The sequence below is a fragment of the Poecilia mexicana genome, unplaced genomic scaffold (genome assembly GCF_051168715.1).
Source record: "Poecilia mexicana isolate PSO_F unplaced genomic scaffold, ASM5116871v1 scaffold_14, whole genome shotgun sequence".
Taxonomy (NCBI): Eukaryota; Metazoa; Chordata; class Actinopteri; order Cyprinodontiformes; family Poeciliidae; genus Poecilia; species Poecilia mexicana.
The window spans coordinates 2,745,556-2,770,904 of record NW_028263383.1 but is presented as its reverse complement, the minus strand read 5'-3'; the positions used below and the strand labels follow the sequence as shown (position 1 = coordinate 2,770,904).

The 25,349-nt window shown below is 36.9% G+C and overlaps 1 protein-coding gene across 1 annotated transcript in view; it reads right to left on the bottom strand.

Annotated features, from left to right (window-relative positions):
- The window catches only part of stk36 (serine/threonine kinase 36 (fused homolog, Drosophila)), an 87,300-nt gene extending 69,117 nt beyond the window's left edge, over positions 1–18,183 (bottom strand). Inside the window, exon 1 of the mRNA XM_014983546.2 lies at positions 17,706–18,183. The gene's annotated coding sequence lies outside the window, so the exon portion shown is untranslated. The remainder of the gene's footprint in view (positions 1–17,705) is intronic.
- Positions 18,184–25,349: the final 7,166 nt, after the last annotated feature.

The window sequence follows — 25,349 nt, the reverse complement described above, 5'->3', positions numbered from 1 at the left end:
TATTATTATTAAAATAATAATATTTCTTCCCAATAATAGTGGTTGACTATTTAAACAAATGTTCCATTTCGAGAAGAAAACCTGATTGCCGTGATGAGGCAGTTGACCCTAAAATGCAGGCAGCGTTGAAGGCAGAGATGAGTTTGAATATATTTAATAAAAGTAATACACTTATAGGTATGAGCAGAGTAACAGGAACAGAGAAACAATGGGGTATAATGGACAAAATAACAGGAGGATCGAGCAAAGAGTGAGTGAAAGAGAGTTGGTAAAATACTGGGAGAGTGAATATTGGAACAATAGACCAGGGCTGATTGGCTAACAGGTTGCAGATGTGAGGGGAGCAAGCAGACGGCAGACTGAAGAAAGAATGAGAGAGAGAATGACACAAGGCGGTGAGGAACAGTACAGTAGACAAACAAGGGACGTAGGAAAATGAATCTAATTGTAATAAAGAATAGCTAAACTAACACATTTTTAGGTCTACATGGCAGTCAGTGAGTCACTTTCTCAAGTGACCCAGTTGCTTTACCCCTCTCAAGCATTTTTTCCCCTTGTAACCACTTGGCTTGTTTTATACTTGTCCTGTCCTTTCCATTCACTTACAGTGTTTCCTTTCTTTATCCTGGTGAAAACCAGCTCCTGGTCCTACACTCTTTGCTTCATCCACAGGGTTTGGACTCTTGGCTGTCAGGAAGCCATCATTTCCTGAAGGCGTGGACTGTTTTGACGTTTTAAATTTTGCCTAATCGCCAATGTTTGCCCATGATGTATGATGTCAATTCAATATTTGGATATGGGTTCACAGTTATAATTAATTGTGTTTGCCTTAGTTATTATTATTTGCCTTGTTTTGTTTTACTTAGTTCAGTCTCTTAGTTTAGTTATCCTCTGACTGCATAGTCAGTATTTTGGTTTAGTCATTGTTTATAAGTACAGTTAAAACCTCAACCTTCCATTAGGTCCCTGAAATGCAACCTTTGTGTTTTGGAATGACTAATGCTACGTTTGCATGTTCACACAAAGGAGTCAGGCATCCCAGTATTTCTAAAAGCTTTGCAAATTTATGCATTTTTAGTTTTGTTTGCCAGAGATTTTGGAAAGCATTCATTCTTATCCCTCCACTTCACAAGAAGGCAGTGCTTTCAGTGAAAAATGAGCACATATTGAAAGGGTTATGGATAATTATTATTAAAAAAACTTTTGTATTCATTTTAATCTTGAATGATGACTGAGCTGTTATTTATTTAGACATCTAGTCAAGTTTTTCACAAATAAAAGTTTATTAACATTTGTATTTGCTAAGAAGTGTAAGCTGTGGATGGGCTGGGATGACAGATGTCTATCACAAGTTGTGTAGTCACTTCACTATTAAAAACCTGACTGAGCTGCCATTTTTATACTCTGCTGTGAAATACAGGATATGTTTTTCTCCTATTAAACAGACAGGCCTGCGTCTGCTAAAATGAACATGAAAACACAGATGCGCACATGAAGTCTTTGCCAAAGCTATAATTTATCTGGCAACTTCCTGTACAGTTGAGTTAACCATCAAACATCTGGCAGAGATGTTTGATGGTTAGCCAGATTTGGGTCATCAGGGCTGACCCAAATCTGCACACAATTTTCATTTCAATATAGTCTGAACTGCAATGTGCAGTAGTGATGAATGAGTTTATACAGGGAAGCCTTGATGTGGCTTGTTGTTACACATAACTTGGTAATGAGAAGCAAGACTCATTGTTGTATATTATTGGCATACATCACAAATTATGTGATTTGGAGGCTATTTCCAGTTTTGTAAAACTTAATTTTTTACACTGTTTAGAATCCTATATGAGCTATTAACATCATAAACTTGTTTAGCATTACTCGTATTAGCCTTTGCATATTTGCTGTGATGAATCGTTTTCCTTAAGAACAACAGTGTGAAGCTCAAAGGGATAAAACAACAAACAACTATCAAGAGCAACTTTGCAGTTATAGGTTGCAGCTTCCTGGTGTGTGCGTACGTCTTCCTTCTGGTTCAAGTAACAATGTGAATGACTGACCTCTATAAACGGCACGGCTCCTTTTTCTAAGAAGGTTCAAAGGACTTTCTTGATTTCTCAAATTTCAAACTACAATGACAAGTCACGTCAGTCCGTATTTCAACACGTTTCACGATAAAGTCTTCACACCTGTCATAATTGTAAAAATATGATTGGGTTGTTTGCACTGTTCTTTGTAGAAATCTACAAACAGCTCAAGCCCCAGAAGGTCCCAGTGGTCCCCACAGTGACCCATAAACCCACAACAAACACAACTACACACCCACACATTGTCTATCTCTGATCTGTAAAGATTAGGTCAACTTCAGCCCAACCTGCACTCTGACTCATTGACAGAATATTCCATTTTTTTCCTTCTCATTTCTCCTCTTTTCTCCCTAAGGTTTTAGCCATCCATTTTATTTAGTAATGGCTTGAAACAGCTGTCAGCTAACCCAGTTTCTTGTTTTAACAGAAGCTTCACAGCAGCAGTTCATCGTTTCTTCACAGATGTGAATCCAGTATCTTTCATCTTTGCGTCACAGATAGTGACAGCAGCACTTTACGGATTCTCAAACAAAGGACTAATGAGTAGCGGTAAAACAAAAGAATGAGGCTCAGCACGGTAACTGGTGTGTCTGGAGCGATCATAACAATGCAGGCAATAGTTACCTCACCCAAATTGCGGGGTCTTCCCTCTCTTTCCAACTACAGTCAAGCACGTAACTCCAGCCACCTGCGAAACTCATTAGCTCACACCAGATTGAATCCATATGAAGAGATGCACTCCAACAAATGGTGTGTCACATAAAATGGAAATCTTGGCATGAAATTATGAACAGGAAAAAAAAAACCTGTTAAAAACTGTGAGAAACATAGCTGGATGACTACTCATTGAAAAGAGAGGGATTTTCAGTTTTGTTCATGGGGAAAATAAAAAGTTGTTGTTTTTTAAGATAGGGTTAAGATCTGTTGAGATAAAGGTTGTAATAGAGCAAGAGGATCTTATCTGTAGTGTTGAAAGCTCTTAAGCGTTTCAGTAAGGCTGAATAAAGCTCTGCTAACATTTACTTTTCAGTTTGTGTTCAGACTACTCTGTTCATAATCACAGTGTTTATTTTAGTTGCAGACCATTTGAAGACGGTTTGCTTTAGTAATGAATATCCAATTTGAATAAACCATGATGATGGTGTATTGTGACTGGAATAATCACACTATACCTGCAAAGCACGATGTTGCCAAATTAACATATACTGATATCAGTTTAGTGGTTATATTTCTTTTTTTGTTTGTTTGGAAAATTGAAATGCAGATTTAAGTTGTTGTACAGCCACGAACTGGGCCACTGCAGACATTTGGGAAATACACCTAGTTTTCTCTGAAAATCTATTTTCAGCAAAAGCGCAGTCAGTGTGAATCTATGCACTTAAATAGGAAATATGTACATTTACATCCCTTCTGGCCTCCCTCCTGGTGAAAGAGAACTTAATCTCTCTTTTCGTCTTCATTATGAAATATTTTAGTTTTTCCAAACATCTCACATGAAGCAAGTATTTACTTTTCTCCTAATGAGGATTTGGCTGAAGAACATTCTTTGCAGAAGATTCTAGAAATAACACCAGCATCTGGGATTTCTGCTTTTGCTCAGGACGTGACACGCCTGCGCAGACTGTGGTTGGGAAAAGACACATCTGACTGCAAAAATAAAATCTTTTCACCCAAACATAATAGTTATCGGCTCAACTAACTATATCCTCAAATTACAATGAACAACAGGGAACCAAAATTGTACGCAGTTAAATATGAATATGCCCTTATGATTAGATTGTGTAAGAATGAGATGTAATGATTTGGTTATGTATTTTACATAATTAAATTTTAATGGGATAAAAACTAATTGAACTGAACTTTATGTTTTAAACTGATTTATAGTTGAGGTACATAAACTACGTGTTGCATTATGCAACTTAAAGTATGAGGGTGGAGCCTTTACACCATATGGAAACACAGTTAACAGAATAAATGGCTCCACTAACTTTAACACAGCAGGGCCTTTAACAGTTAGTAATTAAAAATATATTAAATTTGCTTTAAAGAGCAAACATACTCATATGGAAACAGTTCTGATTCTTTAAGACCCGAAATTCTGGCAGAAAATGATGATTAAAAAGTGTATGATCTTCATCTGAAAATGCTTTCATTAACATATGTTCATGAGCTGAAAGCCTCAGTTTTCTCTACAAACTAAAAAATTAATTTACAAAGCTAAAAGACTAAACATTGTGCCTTTAAATTACCCCTCCCTCATCAGATTTTGTCATTTGGCCACAAACTTTCATGCAACCAACACAAAAAAGTACATGATTGTGAAGTGTAAATAGAAAATGATGCACTGTTTATAATGTTTTCCATTTGCAAATGAATACCTGAAAAGTAGGGAATGCATACATTCAGACTTCCTTAGTCAATTCTTTTTTTTTTTTTTTTTACAGCTCCAAGTTTTCTGGAGTGTGTCTCTACCAGCTTTCCACATGACTGACATTTTTGTCATTTCTTTGCAAAGTTGCTCAAGCGTATCCAGACTTGATAGATAACATCTGTGAAAATCAATCTTGAAGGTTTTCCACATTTTTCTAATCTCAATGAGATTTAGGCCTGGACTTTGACCGGACCGTACTGACACTTCAATAAGACTTTATCTGAAGTGCTTTGTGCTTCAGCAGAAAGAGTCGAAAAGATTATAAGTTTGATTCCAGTTTCCCCCACTACACGTCAGCATGCCCTTTAGGGTAAGCACTTGACCCCAAGACCTGAGGATTGGTATAGAAATGTGTGAGGACTGAGTCCAACTAGATGAATATAACTTATTCCACTGCACAATGCTTGAACTGGTCAGCCTGACTAAAGAATTGTTTAACAAGTTCATTGTCTTTACTATTCCTTTAACTCAATCCTTCTCCCCACCAATCCAGTTTCTGCTAAAGAAAAGTGCAGCATGATGACTCCATTTTACCTTGGTGATGGATTGTTCTGGGTCATGTGTAGTCGTCTTCATGAGAAGAAGCTAAATGGTGCAGAAAACATTACCGACTTGGCAATGGTAACTGAGAAGGAGACATTATTATTACTCTTAGTTTGGGGTCTCATCCAGAGAAGAGCTCATATGGTAACTTTGCGCCATTAATCCCAGCTCCCACATCTTGAACACATCTGAATTGTGCTGACACTGACCACAGCTCTAATGAGAACAGCTGCACTCAACAGAGTGCTTTCTGAGAGACTTCTCCACTCACGAAAAACCACATCCAGACCTGATTTGCATATGAAAAGAAAATGTAATGTCAGATGTAAAGACGGCCTGACATCATCAGCAGTCAATCAGAGCGCACTACACTAATGCTCGTCTCTTTGCCTTTTCTTTTGTGGATTGATGTGACACCACAAGCGCAGCTCTGTTTTTGTATTATTCATGAACAAACAAGTCCTTTTCCAATGAAATGTATAATTTTTCCACCTTATTTTCCACTTCAGTTTCAAAGCTTTCTTTCACCAATGGATGTGGTTGCATGGTTTATCAGCTCATAAAACAGGATAACACGTTCAGCCTGCAGAGAAGGCCAAACTTATTGGATGTGGACCTCTTCCAAAAATATTTACTTTGATGTATCCCAGAGTAATGATTAAATTAGCAAACAGGATTTAAGGTTCGAATGATTCCTGGAAGGCACAATAAGGCCAAATGTGTGGAAAAAAGGAAGAGAAATAACTAACAAAGTCTCATTCTTCTTTAAGACATTGTTTTGTGCTTATAAGGTACAGGAAACATTGGGTGGATGAGTTAAATCAGTTTTTGCATATATTATACATTTTGTTTCTGCCCTTGTTATTTCTTCAGTTCTTAATACTTTTCAGCATAAACATAAGTTTTATTAAAGAGTCAATATCTGCAGAAAATTCAAATTCGTCAGTCTTTTATGGAAATTATACATCAGTACAAACATTTTGATATATATTTTTAAATTGAGATAGGGAGTGTTTTAAAATGATTTGTGTAATTATGATAATGTGTATAGTTTCTTCTGGGCTATGTTTGCTGTTGCTTCACAGAAATCAGATATTTGGGGATTTTAAAGTAAACAGCTTGTTTTGGAGAAAACAATCAAACAACAGTTTGTTTATATTTTACTCTATGAGTTACAACACATGCTGTGTGAACATACAATTAAGAGATCTCTGAATTTTTAGTTTTTGCCCATCTCCAAAGAAACGTCTGGAATCCACCTGGATGAACCCATAAAGCTGCTAGCCAACATTTATGTGCCCACAAAACAAATCTGTTTAACTACACTGCTTGATGACACAAACAGCGAATCAGAGAATCACATGGAAAAAAATTAGTTTATGTTTAGGACAAGAAGACGTCACAAAGATGTGCTGCTGAAGCTCAATCCTAGCCCCAAAATGAGGAAGAAATGAGATTTAAATAATAATGTTCAGTAATGTCACATTGTGTCAGGATCACAGAGAGTTTTCCAATGATGATATAAATATCTTGTTAATGACAGTTGTGTGGATGAAAATATCCTGTTTATGTAAGGGCCCATATAAATCTTAGCCATTTAGTACAACCAAGGTATGCAAAATACCATCTGCGAACCAACACACATGATGCAGAAGACCACAATGGATGCCACTCTGAGCTAAGAATACCACACCGAGGCTTCAATCTGCACAGTCTCTCCAAAATAAAGACACTTTGAACGGCCTTTGGTCCCATTTCTTGGTGGCTACTTCCAGCAGAACAATGCACCGTGTCACAAAGTTCAAATGATCTCAAACTGGTTTTGTGAACATGGGAGACCTGAATTCAGCAGAGCTGTATTGTGCTTGAATGGAAGAATTGTAACATGGATGTGCAGCCAAAACATCTGCAACTACAGTGTGATTCTGTCTTATTCATATGAATCAAAATGTCTGAGGACAGTCTCCAACATCTTGACTAGGAAAGCATAGTACTACCAATGCATTGGGCTTGGTTTATCATGTTTGGGTATTCAAGTTTCTTGCATTTTCTTTGGTTTCTTACTAGTAGTATACTGTTATATTTTGCTTACTTTTTTGAATCATTCTTACATCTGGTTGTGTTCTGTTTGTGGACTATTTATTAGCTTCTGATCCGTGTCTAGTTCGATTTCTTTTATGGTCTCTGTCCTTTGCACTCTGGCTGCTTCCCTTCAGCAAATTAGTCTCATCTGGTTTGTTGTTCCAGTCATCCAATGTCCTTCAGTATATTCTTTATTTACTGGTTAATTAGTTACTGATGGTTCATCTTCTTGAAACTATTCAACTCTGCTCTGGTTGAATAGTATTAAAAAAATCTCTGGGTTAGAGAGAAAGTTTGACATCCTTTTAACCTTAAAACAAATGAATGACATTTTTCTAATAGATGTAATTAAACAAATTTCAGACTAAGGTAAAAACAGGCAAACAAAAAACAGCTGCTCAACTTTTTTTGTTGGCTTGTTTACTCCAATTTCTAAACACAATCACAGAGTCTGGATAAACAATTTCTCCTGCTGACACAGCGTCACCAGCTCCACTCCAACTGTGAACTTTAGTAAGAACTGATCCGGAGCGAATTACGTTAGAGCACATTTGTCAAACTCAAGGCCCGCGGGCCACATGTGGCTCGCCATGTAATTTTATGTGGCCCGCCCCAGCATTTTATAGGCCAATGATTGACTTAAAATAGGTTTTGAGCACAAATTGACTACAAACTACATCTCCCACAATGCATTCCGATTGTTACCAGCCAACATTACGGCTTCTCGCCACTAGTGAGCAGCAGAGTCACCTCAAGCTGCTTATTGATTTTCCCAGCGAATAAAACTGAGACATCGACGAGCTAACATCAAAACATCCAAGAAAAGAAAAATCGATTTACAAGTAAGACTGTGAATGAAGATGTGTGTGAGTTGGTGTCAGGGCGGCAGGTCGCGCTAGACTTTTTTTGTTATCTGTTATCTTGACCGACAACATAAAAAATAAAAAAAATCGGTCATGTACTATTTTTACCCGTGAAATCACAATCATATTAACATCTGCTATTTAGTCACATTTTATGCGGCTTAGTTAATATTCACCATGAATCCATAACGTCATGTCCTATTAGTGCAGGTCAATATGCATATCTGTACTGCATTAGAATTGAATGAGTGATTTGTGGTATACATCTTCAAATTAAAAAAAATGAAACTTTAATATCAGTGAGAAACAATTATTCATCATCAGATCTCATCTTTTTTCATAAAGACATTCTGTTCTCTCTTTCTGGGAACAATCCCTGCATATCAGAACAACATGGTCAACGCAGAACCCTGTCACATGAAACTCTCAATCAATGATTTATCGTGCTTGTTGCGATTCATGTGCCAGTGTTTAAGAAACATACATTCAGCTGTCCTTAATCAATAGCGTGTGTGCATGGAAAAAGATATAGGACAATATGTCACAGTTAACTTCTAATATGTTCGCAGAAAAACCACAGGATATGAGGCCACCGACATTGAACATACATTATGCTTAAGTGGAAACACCTGATGTTTTTTAAAAAAAGGTTTTATGAGAGAGCAAGAGAGGTAGAGGATGTGTTTGGGGAGGAAGAGAGCATACGGTGTAAACAAAAAGACATTCTGACCATTGCAACTCACCACATGTTTGTCCAGTAAAACAGCATGATGCAATGAGGCTAATAGCTCACTCATACCCATCACTGCTATTTCCCCAAATATCTGAACCCCCAGGTAGTTTAGACCGTTATAGAATCTACTTTCTTTTCATATGTACTTTGTAAATCTATATCCTTTGCCTGTAGATAACACACATTAAAATGTTAGGGCCTCAGTAATTTACTAGCCTCCAAAGAGGCTCTGACATAAATCAACATGCCGTCCATCTGGAGAGGAGAGTGGCTTTAATTAGAACCAAAAAGCTAGAAGGCTGCCAGTGTTGTAAAGCTCATGTTCACCATATCTTGGCGCCTGTGAGCTGACCACAGCCTGCAATTTGTGTTTCATCTGAAGCGTCAGAGTGAGAGAAGAAACACTGCTTGGGACATGTCACAAGGAAATTATAAAAGCACTCAAGAAATCCAATTTATACAGAGAGATCACAGTTAACATTTTGGTAAAGTAGATGTATTGGCTTTGAAAAAAAAAATCATAACTGCCAGTGTAGTCAATGAGACAAACTAAGTACACCCCATGAGTCTGTACTTTGTCATAGTCATTATTGTGTCACATATTTCGCTATTCTTAAATTTTTGTCCTCTCTGTTTTGTAATGTTGTTTCAGTTCTGAGGCATAAAAGCAATTATTTATGTACAGCCTTTGACTGGACCACTGTGACACCTTTATTATTTTTGTTTTTGGCATGTCTGGTAGATTGCTGTTGAGTTTAGGACTGTTGTTGTTCCAATTATGGATCAATATTATCCTAGTATCAGCTGTATATCCAGAAATGTTAGTAGTTAATCATCATCCCACCACTGCCGTGTTTGACATTTGGTAGGTTATGAGAAGTTTTGTTCTATGTTTTTCTCCATGCACCATTCGTTTGGTCTTCCAAGTGACATTAAAAAAATGCTTCTTAATACAACCCTGCAAACTAAAGTTAAGCTGGCAATTGATATTCAAATTATCTTCAAATTAAGTCCATCAATACCAAGAAAATGTACATGCAGCTCATAATTTGAAGAAACTAAGAAAAATAATATATTGTACAAACAACATCACAACAATGTTCTATGTAACAATGTCAAACTCGATCATAGGCAAACAGTTTTCCAAAAGGTTGCTGTGTTTCTTTTTGTAATATAAGGACATGACTTGGAAACAAACCAAAAGAGACAGAACACAAGCATCAGCATGTCTGTGTTGACACAAAGTCACTGATGGACTGGGCAAGAACTCAGCGTGCAGAAATAATTCGATTTAAAGCTGCTACACCTTTTGGAGCAAGAGGTCAACCTTCAGGCCTCGGCTTTGACATCCATTATGTAAAACCCTCTGCAGTGCAGGAACTAACCCTACTGGCCAGCAGGCTGCAATAGGAGCTAAAGTCCAAAGTCACTACCAGCTTGACTGGAAAGCCCTTGGGTTATGTACTCAGGTGATCCAATGATTCAAGTGGAAACTTGCTGTGTTGACCTTCTGCTGATTATTACTGTTTATTCTGCAATTTAGTCAATAAATGGAAAAAAACAAATTGCCTCCCTGAAAGTCAACTCAAAGCTGGCTGCAGCATTCAGGAATTTGCTACTCATTAGACTGATCAGATTAGATTTGCACTTGAACTATATAAAAATGTAGCATTGAGATTAACTGAAGAGCATAACTATGTTGCAGTTAATCCAGATCAGATTAACCATCATCAGTATTGTTCATTCAAAAGAGTGCATTTAAGGGGAACTTCGATAACTTATCATGGCAACATTGAACAACACTTAATTCTCAATGTTTCCACTTATTTTTATTTTTTGCATTCCATCAAAAGAAGCAAACATAGATGAATGGGAGCAACTTCATGCTGTTTAGTCCAATAAAATGGGAGAGACAGCAGCTTAAATTAACTGAATAAAACAACATGGCTGTTATTTTAGGGATGCAGTTAATACATTAAGGAGAATGACTGTTAACATAACTGAGGTTTCCAGCATTTACAGCTGATCTGATGCAGCTGACACTTAACTATTTGGTTGCATTTTGTTAGACATGAAGCCAGATGGTGCATATAATTCTAGATTTCTGAAACTGTGAAATGGCAAACTACACGCCATGCAAGTAACTGCAAAAAAGGTTTAACGAAGAAATTGTACATCACTGTTAGACCAACTTACCCATTACTGTACTTTATTGCGCATTTTATGAACAGGTATTTATATTACGTTTAATGTGCTAAGACCATATGCACATCACTTTCCTAGTCAACGAAATCGTTCATTTTAACGACCAGAATTTATACGGGATGTTTCTTGTAAGCTCTCCAATATTGGAAAGTGATGAATTGTTTAATTCCAGCTTAAAATGCAAACTAATGTTGGGACTCTTATGTAAAAAATAAAAGCTGGGACTATAGAGTCATACTCAGCTTTTAATTATCCAGCAGTAGGAAGACGTGCAAACCCTTCCTGACTAGTTTGGCCGCCGGTGTTTAATAGCGAACGCAGCCACCACCCTGCAAGCCATTTCCTGAACTACCTCCATGACGGACGGAGGTGTGGAAAAGCTGCTGGCAAAGCCTCTCACTGACTGAGCTGTTAAGGAGAAAACCATGTGATTTAAATTCAACGTCACACATATAAAGCCCCATTACTTTGCAGCAACATGAAGGTCACTTGACAGCACTTTACTGAATTAATTTTAAATGTTATGACTTTTTAAAATAATATTTAATCTTTTCACACAGTTAAACACACCATCCGTCCCTTTCACTTTTCTCCTATTGGTAAAAAAAAAGAGCAAGCTGTGGGAAATGTGAACAAACTGACAGACAGCAGAGCTGAATGTGGAGAGTGCAAATGTTAGAATATAACGCATATTTCTAAACTGAGACGATTTAAAATTTGGGCCAAATGATTAGTATTTATTATATCACATATTTTATAAATTATTAGATATATTGATCAGCTGGGCACTTCTGACATTTGTACATGAGATGTTGGGAAAATAGATGTCAGGGTTTCCCCCAGTGTATTATAAGCCTGGCGGGCCACCAGGTTTTATTTGTGCCCCCACCAGGCTAATCACTGCTTATTTATTTAAGTCTTTTCAAAATGTTTGCATTTTTTAAGACTTTATAGTTGGTGTTCATGGATCTTCTAGTCTTTCAATAATGCATGATTATCAAGTGATAATTTCAAATTTCCTGTCAACTTTAAACATTTTTTAACTCAAAACCATGACGGGCTGCTAGATGAATGACTGCTCTAGCACCCAATCACCGGGCTTAGCAAGTTTTTTGGGGGGAACCCTGGATGTGAAGAATGTGCATAATTAGAAGCCATGTTTTTCAGTGTATGTAATCACTGCAGATACACCAAACACACGTATACCAGGGAAACTAAATGCTTTGCTTTGTCTTGAGTGTGAAATTAGTGGCATTCGGCGTTTTAACTAACCACTAAGCAGATTGCTTAAAAAGTAACAACACATTTTCTGTGCTTTGTTCAGCCAATTGTGCATTCTTTAAATGTTTTCATGAATCTTGGTATGTTGTGCATTCTTCCTTTGTATCATTATTCCTTTATCAGTTGGTTCATTAATCTACTACAGTAATTCAGATATAATCACTGGTCTAAACCCTACAAAACCATAAATCTCCAGCCAACTTAGCCACCTTTGTTTCACGCAAGACATTTGTTTCCATATAAAAATATAAACCACATGTAATATTGGCCTTATAAAGTCAACGCTTGGAGCGAGTTAAACAAACACCGTTTCACTCCTTAGGCCCTAAATACTGGGCACAATATTGTAGCGATGCATGTTGTGGTTTGATGGGCCCATAAAAGAACCAACCCTATAAACTTAAACAGTGCTGATGAAAAAAAAAAAGCTATACTTTGTTATGCTGGAGGGAAAAAGTAGTACAACAGCAATCTTTGGACTCAACAGTCATAGCCATAAAAGGATATCTAAGTCTGCAGTGATTGAAAGCACCTGGTTGTGTTTGCAGCAGACACACAAGCCGTCCAACAGTTCAGAGAGACTTAGGTGTAGGTTACACATGGATGTTTTTAAGAGGAGGGGGGATCTGCACTGGATGTAGTCTGGTATTCTCATATAAAAGTTGAGAATTTATTTTGTTTGTCATCCAAGGTTTTGTCTGTGTTTAGAAAAATGAGAACAGTAATGTTAGTCAAAAAAAAAAAAAAACAAACAAAAAAAAAAAACATCTCTAACTGTTGTGAAAAGTGCGTGTCTTTGCTCACACCTGGTCTGGATTGTATGTTTTTTTGCATCTAGCCCATTTTCCTCTTCTACTTTTCAACTTAGTAAGATACAATATAGGACATTGTGCAGAATTCTGAACAACTAGCTATTGAGTAAATGTATCCAGGTTACAGAAAGACTGTGGCACCACAGAAAATGTTCGCAGATCGATGTCTGATTCCATTATTTTATTTCTGAGTAGAAACTGATGCACTTAAACAAAACAAGTATCTTCGGTTTAATCATTAACAAAATACATCTGCTAAAATGCATTTTGTAGCTGAGGAAAAAGTTATTGCACCTTACTACAAAATGCAAGCAGCAGCATTCTGGATCAGACGATGTTAGGCATACCTTTGACTAATGTTACTAACGTTTAATTTTACCAAGATAAACGCATAGATGAGTTCAATCTAAATCTTCATCTTCAATCAATTAATCCTGGAAATGTTATTCAAGTAATAGAAGGCTGATTTTGTAATTGTCTTTATGTGTGCCTGAAGGACTTCATCACTATACTTAGATTCAGTTTCTAGAAGTAATAAATGAGGCTTTGTGCTGACTCTGGATCAATCCTCTTTAGATCCAAAAATATTTAAGGACTTTAATACAGAGTACACTAATAAATATTAACTTATGTGACAGTATAACAGAACAGTTAATACTTATCTGATTTACTCTATATCAGATATCTGGATCTGACAGTAAATCTTGAAAGCTATGACTATATAAGCTAAGAGCTGGGGACAGTAACTGAATAGAGGACACACACGAAGTCATGATGAAATGGGTTTACTAAGTGAGCTAGAAGTGAAAAAAGGAGACCTAGAGACTTTGGTTGAAATAAACACTTCACAACATGACAGAAATACAAAATAACGAAGTGTCGTCATGAGTCGAAGCTTCAACACAACAAAGACACAAAACTCCAAACTCAACGATGAGAGAAACAGACAACAAATTTAAACCAAACACAGAACGTATCTAAAAACAGAAAACAAATCCACACAATATGTTCTTTCCTGGTTTGCCTCATTTTCTAACGATCTTGGAACCTAAAATAATCCAAAGGTAATCACAAAGACAAAGAAACTCTGTGACAAGACTTCAAAATCTGTTTATAGACAGAGCATACCAGTTCAATATGATCGATAAGCATCGGTCTCTAGCTCTGCAAAGTTATGCACCATTTTGTGTTGGTCCTAAAATGAATCAAATACAAAGAAATTATGATTGTAATATGACAAAATGTGAAATGGTTCAAGAGATAGACCATTTTTCCAATCCTCTGCATATTATTTCTTTTTCCAATTAACTCTTTGGCAGTCCCATTGTTATTCTAGTTGCTTGTTTCAGAGGGGTTTTTTTCCGTTTCACCACATAAGTTCTGGTTTTCATTTTCCACCATAGAGTTTGGGATATATTGGTTTGGATGTCTTGCTTAGAAGTGCCAATGTTTTCTTGCTTTTATAAATAAAAACTATTTATTTTGCTCCATGCCTGAAACGTTTTCTTATTTTGAATGTTCTCTTGCACACAAAGAAAACCATGGTCCTGCAAATTGTTTTGAAAAGGTTAATAGAATTAGATAACCAAGGAGAAAAAAACCTGAAACGTATGTTTGTGTGCGATTCCAGGAAAAAGGCACCGACAAGATGACCAGGATCATACTTTAACTTCAAAGTCCAGAGTGTCTGAGGACTAGGTTTTTTGTTTGTAAAGTGAAACAGGGACTTATAAAACTGCACCACCCTGCAGGGTAACTTATGCTGTTAAGCTGGCCTTCTTCATAAAACAGCACTGTCTGGCTACGTATGTTGATTAATGAATGTTGTACTATGTCAGAAGGTCAACTTTGTACCAAATATTTTAAGTTTCACATTACAGTGTAATCCATCATTTAGGTATTATAAGGGCACTGTAAAAAATAGATGTATTTGTTGATTAAAATAGGTTTCAAATGGTGTCAAAATCCATTTCCTTTCTTTTTCACCAGATTTACACATTTAGCAGTTAAGTACAAATATCTCCACAATGTGTTTTGACCATTCAGCCTGTCCTGTTCAAACTTAACTTTCTCATAAACTAGGTGATGTCAACAAAGAAAAATCTTCCCACATTAAGTCTAAAGCATTGACGGCATCCATGTTCAAAATTTCTTTTTTTGAGTCACATCTACCGAACATCACCACTGCTAAACATCTCTGGGGAAAATGTCGGTAAAGAGTGAGCTAATCTACTGATTCTGATCCTGTGTTGCTCAGTTATTATCTTGTTGTCGTTTCAGGTTGATGGGTTCTGTGCATCAATCCCGAGTTCTCTCGACGTTTACCCACAGCCTCATAGTGACGGAGTCGGCACTACGTCCTCAGCAGACCCGCCACTCCCCTCAATTTCATGACTTGGCAGAAGAACAACAATCAAAGCAGGAAAACCAAACAAGCTCTCTTGAGTATTCTGGTATCCATGACAAAACCCCAAATGGAGGTTCCCTTCCCAAACATACTCTTGGAAAGTATAGAGGAAAGTCATCTGCTCTTCTAGTTTTGTAACGGAGCCAACAACCTGACTAACTGCACCTCTGAGTAAATGCATGTAAATGCACTGTACTGGTATTACAGTTAAGCCCTTTAGTCTGTTACAAGGAGATTGTAGCTGCTTCTTTGCTGTCAAATGACTCTGTATATTAGCTTTATTTCTCAGGGAACTGCCTAATTATGCTGTTCACAAGGTCTAAAGGCTGACAGTATCTCTTTAATGTCTTAAGTAGAAATAAATCTGAAGATTTTATTATAACTCTACACATTTATCTTTAAAGGATATACAGCTTATTATTTTTGCAACTTTTTTCAGCTGACATGCTTACAGTAGTTATATTCATCTAAGAACTTGAAAATCACTGGTGATGTTACAGATAAAACAACAAACCCAAACGTTATTGCTTATCCAAACAAGAAAGTGATGATTGCAAAGTCTCCAACCAAAATTGAATTTTATTAGGCTTTTATTTGTGTCATATTTAGCCCATGGAGGAGGAAGAAAGCAATTTCTATCAAAAACCAGAAGCTTGTTAACCTAATAAACTGGCACCTCACAGTGATTTAAAAGTACAGTGTTGTGAGTCTTCTCTACCTCTAATTTATTCTGCACCAAATGTCCAATGTGACAAAAATCATAATTCAAAAAACTTAACCCAGACCTTAATTCGACATAGTTTATAGTCCAGGTTTGACCAGCTTATAGACAGATATCTGTGCCAGCGCTCCCATTTCTCCCCACTACTGCATAGCCAGAATAATTTTTTCAGCCAGCAAAAGCTAATTTACAATTCCACTGTTAATCTGTGTTAATCTGCCCCTCCATCATCTATACCCACTTTTTCCTTGCAGGATTATGCGGGAAATAGTGGCCATTGGGCAAGATTTGGGAAACATAAACAATTGCAAGTTCATCACATTCCAACTCCTCAGCCTCCCATATACAACCCACAGAAAAACCACATTCACTCAAACAGACATACACACACAACTATGAACAATTAAGGGAGACCAATTTAGAGTACCTGGAGGTAGCCCATGCAAGCACATCTTTTTTTCAAAACTTGTTAACAGGGCTTTTCATTTGAGTAATTTCTTAAAGTTCTGAAAAGTTGAATTATTCAGGTCTTTAGCTCAAAAAGCACATAAACATAAAAGTTCATTTTGGCTCTCCTTTTTATGAGAAAAGTACACTATGTACATCCTGCTCACTTTGAATCTAAAGGCACTAAAGGCTCATTTATCAGTCCCAGCTGCTCCTCTTTTACATTGACAGTAATCTGAAAAAAGTTTGGAGTTTCACATGGTCCTGGTAACCTTTCTGCTTTAATCACAAACAGATACGTTGTCTCAGACTCTGTGCCAAGAGCACTAATCATAGTAGTGAGTTTTATAGCAGTACACATCATTTGTTAAGCAATAAAAACACGTTATATGTTGCATAGATTTTTAAATAGCTGAAATGTTGCTTGGATTATTAAAATTTGTTTCCTCTGCTGGACCTTACTAGAGGAACAGGGAAATAATCTAATATGAGACTTTATTACAGATTGCATTTCAAGTAGTCAAAAGTTAATGGCAAATTTTGAATTGGGATTTTATCTGATAACAGAAAGCTAAGCCGTTGGAACTACGTCACTTGATCATTCAAGGCGCCATGACGGACGTCGGAAGTGAGGGGCGGGAGTACTGAATAAAGCGACGGAAATTGTTTCCCCTATTTGTTTTTGCTAGTTTATTCGTGGCTTTTACTTGTTTGAGTCGAGCTAATTTGTCTGCTAACGTAACACACCTAGTTGGAGCTCATAGACGACGGTGTTTACAGAAGCTTGAAACAGCTAGCTTAGAAACCGACCCATACTTCCTCCCTCCTGACGTGTTGATCAAATTACCGACTTCGCTTGAATTCACGTCACATGATTTATATCACTACGTCATAAACAGCGTTTCCCCTTATAAGGGAGCAGCATTAAAAACGTACAAATGACGAGATGCTAACCAGTTTTTTCCATACATGCTAGGCTACATGACGTTGCGCGGCACTGTCTCCACAGTTACGGTTAGACGCGTACCGTCTCCATAATGCGATAGTTGATATCTTTCTAATCATACTTACATATAAAGTATATGAACATTAGTTTTCTTACCTTGTAAAAAGTGTTCGCTGCAAATCCGCGGTTACACCGAGACATTGTTGACATCATTGTGATTGACAGCTGCCATCCATCACCGCCGTATTTTTCCTCATTAAAAGTTATACAATAAAATTACATTTTGGTTTCTATCCTTGTCTATTTGTGCAGCCGACCGCGCAGCATCCTTTCACCATTTATACAGTGAAATCAAATAAATAGAGGCGATATTAGGTTACAGACGTCTGTTTTTTGACAGGCTTTTGAAGGAGCGCATTAGTTGGTATGACCTCCATCATGGCGGAGTGGGCGGAGTTCTGATTACCGTGACGTCGCGTGCAAAGGGTCAATCGTTGTGAACTAGAAGATAATTGATAAATGTTTTTTTAATTTTTGTTTTACAAATGGAAATATATGCCATATAGACCCACAATAAGCTATAGCTGATAGTCTGTGGAGGAGTTGTGGAGCATTCTTTGCAAATTACCTCAAACTCTGTCAGTCTGAATGGAGAGTTATCTGCAAGCAGCAGTTATAAAGTTATCTCTTGTATCTTGTTGGCAGCAAAACCTAAAAGCATGTTTTATTGCTACGTTGAAATGTGACCAAATGTGGAAAAGTTCAAGATGCATGAGTACTTTTAGCGCTATATATATATATATATATATATATATATATATATATATATATATATATATATATATATATATATATATATATATATATATATAGCATTAACTTGCTAAAAGTACTCACATTTCAACCTAACAATAAAACATACTTTTAGGTGTGTATATATATATATATATATATATATATATATATATATATATATATATATATATATATATATATATATATACACACATATATATATATATATAACTTTTCCAGTCATTATGATCGCTGAAAGTGCTTTTGTTACAGAGCTCACACAGGCTCAGACATTTATACACCAATAAGCAGATCAGTAGGCAATTCAGGGTTTAAGTGCCTTGCCCGGGGGCAAATTGTGTCAGGAGGAAGCTCGAATTGAACTTCCGACCTTCCAATTATAAGACAGATACTTTACCCATATAAGATTTGACAAATACTGGGCAGCCTCAGACCTGCTGACATCACAAATTTAGCCCAGACCTGAGTTTGTACATGGAGTGCACTATGAGTGTTGATGTATTTGTCAGATAAATATTTCTGCTTGCATAAAAGTCGAGGAGTGTCTGCCCACATATACTTGTTGACCCCGCTATTCAGTTAATATGACCCATGGTTTATTTTTATGGCCCAAGGTCCAAATCCTCCACAGCTTCCAAATACCTGTACACTAAATCACCAGCGCAACCCTAGAGGTGTCACTTAACCTGAAATGCAAAATGCTGCCTGAGGCGGAAGTCTGAACGAAGAGAAGCAGGAGTCGACTTATCCCTTACACAAATACACAAATAGGTCAATCTGGGGGATCCGCACAGGTGCTTTTCAGATGATTTGAACTCTATGACAACAGTTATTTAGAAAGACATTAGTGTTAAATGTTTTTGTGCTGCATTTCAATTTTTGAGGAAGAAGAAATTCCTCAGGAAAGCGAAATCAGTTAGTGATGTGGATGTTTTCACTCTGGTATTTAGTGATGATCTGTTTCCTGTTTCCCTTGTGTTTGGACAGAGTCTTTGGTTTTAGATTTTTTGGAACATAATTATTACTTCTTTTACCCTGATTTACCTTGTTTTCTTACTAACCTTTCAGCTCATCTCAGTTGTCTTATGCCACTTCATCCCTCACAGTTCACATTCATTTTCAGTTAGTAAGACTCCATGGTCATTGTTCCAAAAGTCTCTTACCTTTACGTTTATTCTTCTGGCTCTCTCCTATTAAAATGTCATTCTCTCCTGTTCTTTTTTCACTACGAATCAGTTCATGTAATATCAAATCAGAACAAATATTGTCTCAAAAAGTTAATTTAGTCCATGCATGCAGACAGATTCAAAGTCAACTCATTTATTTGATCCTAGCCATCAAAACATGCAGTCAGATTAAGTCTATAATTCAAATTGGTGAAAAGTTTTCTGTTTAAGGAAAACTAGTCGATTGTTCAACTCACTGACTTGCAGCATTCCCTCTGCAAGCCAGTGGAACTGGGAAGTCTAAGCTTGTAAAAAGTTTCGTAAAATAAATTCTATATTAGCAAACTAACATTTATTCTTAATTTTAGCTATTTTTTGTGCCATCTTAAAAAGAGAAAAGGTACAAAAAACAGCTCAAGATTTCAAAAGTGAGTGTTTGGCTGCTGTTGTCTGAGTGAACAAGACAGCATGTTTCTGGTTTTATAACTTTCACATGTTGAAAAATCAAACACAGATATGGAACTGATTCAAACCTTGTCGAGAGGTCCACAGCTGGAAAGTAAGCCAGCTTTCCCACATAAACAGCATACATGCGTACATACGTATACATACATATATATATATATATATACACACACACACACACACACACACACACACACACACACACACACACACACACACACACCGTGGTTTCCCAGAGATCATAATCCAATCAGGTTGCTGTCAAATTGTCAGGGACACCTAAAAAATGAAAAGCAGCTGACATGTGTTTGATAACTTGAGAGGTAACAAAGCTCCATGCTGCTCTTGTTTTCATTTGCATTGCCTCATGGCTTTCAATTGAAACTGCACTGAGATGTGGCAGAGAGCAAGTTTCCAAGAACAAGACATGTTCCAGGAAGTCCCTGTGTGCGCAGCCAAGAGTTAATGGAAACCCTTCAACTCAACGGGAGATTCAGTGGAGGAGGTGATACAAGTCTTCTCTTCATCATCCTGGCCTGAGATTAATGTGATCTCATTGTAAATTCACTAAAGTTAAAAAACAACAACAACAACAACAACAACAACAACAACAACAACATAATAAAAAATAGGTTACATTAATCAAATAGGAAGGCTCAAGTTGACCAAGAACCATGAATCACAAATGAATTTCTGGTTTTGTAACAAGACAAATTCCCTCCAGAAATACATGGAAAGGATAACAAATAGACAGGAAATTCTCATATCAACTAAAATATTAAAAGAACTTGAATGTGTGAAGCTTTAAAATGTTCTTTGATATATGTTCTTTTAATTATGTATCTATTTTTTGCATGAAAAACAGGCTTAAATTTAATAACACTACTACTACTTCTACTACTACTAATAATAATAATAAAAATTTGCGAGTTGTGTTTGCTTCCAACAAGCACAACTTGTAAATTAGAGGGACCCTAGATATTTATGCTGCATTATTCAGAGTTCTTTCTTGCACTATTGACACACTGTTCTTATCTTATGTAAGCATACTGAATTTATTTGACTACTTGGTGACACTCTTAGGTTATTTATGGAGCATTCAATTTTCTTTCCCAAATAGTAAGGTGAATACAGAATATGGAGACAGCGATGATAAGGAAATATGTGCTTCCCTGACATAACTACTATTGTCATGCTACAGGACTTATCGTTCACAAAATGTGTTTTGTTTTGTAACCTGCATTACTATGTAGATTTACAAACTTGGAAAGATGCGTCATGCTGTCTGTGCTGTCAATGAGGGATACGTAGGGATGTAAGAAGGGTTTACTCCTTAAAAATTTATTCATTTTGCTTTCCTTAATATTAGACATGGCCTGAGTTGATATTAAAAGCAATTTTCAAAAGATTATTCCATTTATTAACTAACCCTATGGGAAAGAATTATTCTACTTAGTTAAATCAAGAGTTAGGTCTGAGTGAGTCATTTTTTTTGCAGACCAATTTATCAGCCTGTGATTTTAAAGCACTGCGATACTTTGTGTTTTGTCAGTGTGACTCGAATATGAATGACGGTAGGTCCATACAGAAGATAAGATAGCAGGAATGCTATGTCAGCACTGCCTTTCATGTGGTTATTCTCGGTTTGTCAGCTCAGCTCTTTATGTTTCTGTGCAAGCTACAACTTTTCTTTCTGCATGTTGTTGCCACATTTAAGCTTCAAAGGTTTTTTATGCGTCCTCTAAAGTCACTCTAAAAGGTTCAATAAGACAGTTTTCTTTAACTGAAAAATAACTGATGTGAGTCAGAGTACTGGCAATCCATTTATGGGATTAATCTGCTAAATCAAGGAGCAAAAACACTTTTAGAGGCTTAAATAAAAAAGTGCACATTTCCACGTTTCAGTGTGAATTCCCTTAGGTTTAATAGTTTTGCCGTTGCTAGGATTTCATAACTTTCATCTTAACAACAGCAGTTACAGTGTTAATTTGACTGCTGCCATTTTCCAGATGTTCCACAGTCACCATTAATTTACCCACTTCACAAACAGATGCCTGTGAAGCTGAACTATTAAAGGGAGGGTGTGCAGACTCAACATCTCTTTCATCATACGAGAGATCATCTTCGTCGTACTGCCTCCTTTTCAACATCATGTTAAAGCTTTTAATAAACATCAATTAAATGTACTGAAAATGTTTTAGCTGCCTTCACTGCCACGACATTACCTCATCGTATGGATTGCATCAAACAGACATCTGCAAAATGATGTTGATTCTTATTCATTACAACAAAGACCAAGGAATGGGTAGAACAATTTTACTGCAGGCAGCTTATAAAATGCAAAACTTTTATTCACATCATTGCGTTTGCTCAATTCTGCCACTCCGACCCATTCTATTTGGAAAGATTTTTTTGTTCTCGGCAGTGTTTACCACACAAATATGTCTTTTTAGTTTGCTGCGAACAAACAAAGACAGGTTAATATCATGGGTTCCTCCTCTTACTTTCAATTCTTCTTCATCTTTACAGATGATACCATACAGACCATTTTCTACAGAAATTCCTGTCTAAACATCAGTGGTATCATCAGTGGTATCTTACCGTGACATGTTGTCATGTTCTATGTAAGCATTTGACAAACACAAACTTTAATATGTTTTTTTTATTATTTAACAGGCCAAAACTGTTTTTTTTTTTTTTTTACATAACTGTGATGTGGAAAGAAAATGACAAATAGGCTTCACATGAAAAAAGATTGTAAAAGATTTGGAGAATGTAATTGCTTCCTATTCTTCTTCGAATGCTTTGATCAAAAATCTTTTTATAGAAGCTGCATGTTTTAAAGATAAATCTGTTGGAACATGAACATGTACTCAGCCTGAAGTCCTCTGCGGCGTCCAATAGGTCACAGATTGTCTTGTATTTAGATTATTTCAACTTCTCATGAACTCTAAATAGCTTCCTCGTCCTTCCTCATGAAAAGCATCCCCACGTCATGATGCTGCTACTGTAATTTTTCTCAGGGTATTCAGAATGATAAGCAGTGTTGGTTTGCTGCCACACATATTATGTTTTACACTTTGGACAGAAAGTTGTTACCACATCGGAGTAAGCATCAGTTTTTGCTGCTCATGTCGGTCTAATTTGAGGAGTGTACAACTAATAGCTGACCTTTAGACAGATTGGACTGGTGCTTCACCTCCAGAGTTAAACGAAACATTAATCAGGAGTTTTGAAGTGAAAGGAGGCGTAACACAAATTCACACCCCACTTTCTGATTTATATTTGTTAAAAAAAAAAAAAAAGGAAACTAAGTTTCATTTTTGTTCTGCTTTCATTCTGAATGCATTTGGAAAATACTGTTAATATTCTGTTTGTCTCTCTGAAATGCATACACTCTTTACAGTGCGTGGAAGTGGAAGTGTAAACCTTTATGACATGCTCTAAAATAAGATTCTCACCAAACGTTTGCAAATTCAACAAAATAAAGATCTTAAATTATCCACTTTTGTTTCACTGGATCACCCTCCAAAGATTTAGTTTAAAGCAGGAAGTGCTCTTAAAAATGTTGTAATGCATCATGTGAAGCTTGGAGCTGTTCCTAACAAGAACAACTTCCTGAAAAGACAAGATCGTGAGCACAAGTTTGGATTTTGCCTGCAGGGTTTCACTAAAGCCGGTAATTTGGATGACAGGTGGCCCTCAAATGCCTTCTTTGAGGTTTAGCTTGTAAACCTTTTTGACGTGAAGAAAGTGCACACAGAGGGTGGGCAAACCTCTTTACGAGCAGAGCATGTTGCATATAATGTCACATTTGCAGAGGCGCCTCTCTTCCCTAGTGTCGTTTCACAGGTGGATGAGAGGCTTCAGACAGTAATGTTTCAAATCATTGCCCTCAGACAGCTGGTGTTGTGTTGCGCCACAAAATCAAGAACAGGTTAAGTGAACAAAATGTTCAGTCCTGAATAGCTGTGAGAAGAAAGATCAAAATGTTCTCATCTCGTACAATAGTGCCTGACAAAAAAAAAAACATATTACACTGACCTGACTTTAAATATTCCATATTTACATCTCATACTAGCCCATTTTCTCCCCTGCTTTGTTATTTTATTGCTGACACTATGGAGAGAACTGTGGACTTATCTTCACTATTACACTGCTTGTGTCTCTGTTTCAGCACACGACAAACTTCGCAAGAAATACGGTCCTATTATAGCCAATGAGAGACTTTACACTGCCTTAACATGTCATCAGTAAAAATTAGATCCAACCCCAATTTTACATGAAGCCAAAGTGCAGAGCTTACCTGGTCTGTATCACAGACCACACCGCTCCAACAGGAAGTGCACCAACACAACATCCAGCATTATTTCCAAAATAATTTGACACGACAGACTACGTGTGGTGAAAAAGTATTAGCTATATTAATTAATAGAGCATCAGAGCAGAGATGCGTGTAGTGTAAATATGGGCTTTGCCTCAAAATTGGAAGAAGCCCACCTTACAGCAGGTGTAAAACTCAAATCCATCCCTCCATAAGTTTTCACGTGGCCCTCTAGAGACGCGTAAACTGAACCTTTAAGATAGCAGTTGTGAACTTAAACCAAAGCAATTTTTATCTGTCTACTGCCAAATTACAACAATGTGAAATAGTGTCATATAAATTAGATAATATTACTTAATTGTAAGACTTATCAAATGGAGAGACAGTTGTGTATTACAATTTTAACAGTTTGTTAATGGGTTTTAGAAACAACAGGCCCTTTGAGGACATTCATATGAAAATGAGTCTGGCAGCTCTGCCTTACAGGTCCCTCCGTCTTGCTCTCTGCGTCCGTCCACATCTCCTCCGCCACAGCGGAGTCAGCTGACAACTCAAGAAATTGACAGTTGTCCTGTAAGGTCACATAGTTTCTCCTTCATTAGCATAGCTGCAGCATACTAGCTATCTTCAGCTTGAATGATGGTACGCGCTGAATGGGAGAAAGGGTGTGAGCAGTGTGTACACTAGCAAGATTGGCACCACTAAGACCTTCCCTCTGGCTCCGATTGGTTATTTCTGACCTGAGCAATGTGTTTCTGCAAAAAGAAGCCAAAGGAGCTTGATTATTTCACAACTATCTGTTTCATATTCTGCCATGAAGAACCAGTGACATTTTTAACAAATATGCCCCCCAAAAAGAAAACATTTTCATAAGGTACCTACCTACTGTGTCTTTAAGGGACACATCCACAGTTTCTAACATCTGCCTATAATGTTTGGCCACAATAATTGTCCAGTCTGTGATGTCTGTGATGTCCCTGGAGTCAGATCCATGTCTCCTGTTAGTGTTTGTCCAAAACTTGACCTAAG